Source organism: Stomoxys calcitrans, chromosome 3 (assembly GCF_963082655.1).
Source record: "Stomoxys calcitrans chromosome 3, idStoCalc2.1, whole genome shotgun sequence".
NCBI lineage: Eukaryota > Metazoa > Arthropoda > Insecta > Diptera > Muscidae > Stomoxys > Stomoxys calcitrans.
This window is the reverse complement of record NC_081554.1, coordinates 99891901-99894275: the sequence shown is the minus strand read 5'-3', so window position 1 is coordinate 99894275 and position 2375 is coordinate 99891901. Positions and strand designations below refer to the sequence as shown.

At 34.1% G+C, this 2375-nt stretch overlaps 1 long non-coding RNA gene across 1 annotated transcript; it reads left to right on the top strand.

The window, feature by feature from the left end:
- Window positions 1-413: 413 nt before the first annotated feature.
- LOC106093354 (uncharacterized) lies at window positions 414-1782 on the top strand. The gene is made up of 3 exons (XR_009397841.1): window positions 414-489; window positions 549-691; window positions 1585-1782. It is a non-coding gene; the product is annotated as an uncharacterized LOC106093354 (long non-coding RNA).
- The last annotated feature ends 593 nt before the right edge of the window (window positions 1783-2375 follow it).

Below are 2375 nucleotides of genomic sequence, written 5' to 3'. Positions count from 1 at the left end.
TATCATTTCTTATGGATTTAATTTAATTTGTGTTCATGGCACTTTGCTCTATGGGAAGTAATAGAGATTACGAAAAAACCATTTAATGAGATAATGTATTTTCTTCCCTTTTTGCTTCTCCTTATTTCCCATTTCTTTGCTCCTAATAAATATCCGTAAGTAGTATCATCATTTCATTCATTTATTCATTTTCTGATTACATTTCACCCAAGACTCATGGCTGTTTTATAAGAGCAACACATTCTGTTCTTCTGATGTGGATGAATAGATGTGCTCGAGTTATGAATGCATATGGTTAAAAATTAATCATACAAATGGTTTTACATTTGTAAATGAATTATTTTCAATACTCTATTCAAATAAATATGATTTTTTTGTGAATCAAACACATCATCGATATAATCATCATTTATTTGATTATTGGCGCCACAAATATTGTCTATTTTACGAAGAGAAATGTAAAATTATGGTATTTTGGTTAGATTGTAGGTGAGAAATAACAAATCATTGCAACTTTGGAGTGGAACTAATTTCTATCGTATTCCTAGAAGGTGGAAAAAATACGGAACAACTTAAAGGATCAGTAGCATTTTATAGACCCATGTATCAGAACAAAGATTCCTTGGAATATTTTTCTCGACAACGAGACGTTTTGCCTCAACAACGGCCTTGCTACAGCAGGACCCATAGTGTGAGTAGTTTTTAATTTTTAGTGTGTTATTCGAAATTTATAGAGTTGGGATGCTAATGTGTAAATTCCCAGGTATTTATTGGTTATTTACCCAATAAATACCTTTTTTGGGTATTTCTTTAGGTATTTGTAAATGTTCAGATATTTTGGTAACTGAAAACATTTTGTGTAATTTTGAATAATTTCTTATTCTTTGTATATAAACCTGACCTTCTAATTTCATAAAATCGGATTATAGTTATATATAGCCGCTATATAGAAGGATCTCATGACTTAAAGACTTGATGCAATAAACTCCTAAATTTTCATCCAATTTTGATGAAATTTGGCACAGTGAGTTCTGTGTGGACCAAATCCCTTTCCATTCGTAAGGGATATGGTCCGACCGACCGCCTGATCTGCCGATATAGGTTATTAAAGCCATAAAAGATCAATTTATTACCCGATTTCGATCAAACTTGGCACAGTGGGTTCTGGAAGACCCCTACCCATTCTTGTCGAATGTGGTTCAGATTAGTTGGATATTGCTGCCATATTGACCGATCTCCTGATATAGAGTATTGATCATTTTTGAGTAAGGAGCATTTTTCATCCGATTTCGATGATATTTTATGTAAGGAATTTCGTGCTACTTACAAAATCCTTAATTGTTTTCCACGCCACGCCCCTAAGTTGGCTCATGTCTGGTATAATGTCCCCACCTAAGTGCTGGTATCTGTTAGACGCGAAAGGCGGGCAATGACATAGGAAATGCTCCAACGCCTCATCATCTTCCCCGTATATCCTACATATGCTATCACTTGCCGCACCGATTTTACATAAGTGAACTCGTAGTCCTATGTCTCCCGTGATGATAACGAGAGCTACACTGACCTCTTCTTACTTCCTTTCAGTAATAGCCTCCTATTCTCACGATCTGGATTTCTACCGACCGTTTCGTTGTTCCACAGCATTGTATGCGCATTCGTCGTCCACGCCCTTAACATGGACTGCGTCGACCCAAAGGCTTCGGGTTAACCAAAATTGTTCAGCCTATAAAATGAATGTTTGAGAAGGGTGCTAAGTGGAGTAGATTTTTTCAATTTTATATTTTTCCTATTTCAAGCCTATGATATTTTAAAATTATCAACCAAAACATAATAAAAACATATTTTCAAAAAAAAAAAAAAAAATATTTTCTGTAAAATTTTCATCATAATTCGTAATTTAGTTTCTTTTTCGGAAATTTTATGTTATAAAGCGTATAACTTTTAGAGGGAAAGAACAATCTTTATCAACTTTTTTAATTATTTGGAAAACTTTGTATATTTGTATTATCAAATTTGCAATTGGTAAAGAAATAGGGCCACAATTCTTAAAATGCCGACGATGCCTTGACTGAAATCTTAAAAACAAATTGTTGCAACTTCACTATCACATAAACCGTTATAGATATTCCAGACATGAAGGCATGTTTTTTATAGAATTTTGCGAGCTCTATCTTTTTCAAAAAGAGTCAGGATGATCGGCCTATAAATGCCTATTTGGCAACACTCCCAAATTTGAAATCCTAGAGGTGAAATTCATTCACGCCCCATGTCAGCCCCTGGACCTACAAGGGTCTCCAAATTTTTAAATATTATTGAAAACCAACTCCACATTCACTTTGTCAGGTTTCATGTATATGTAATAGCTTTCTGTATCC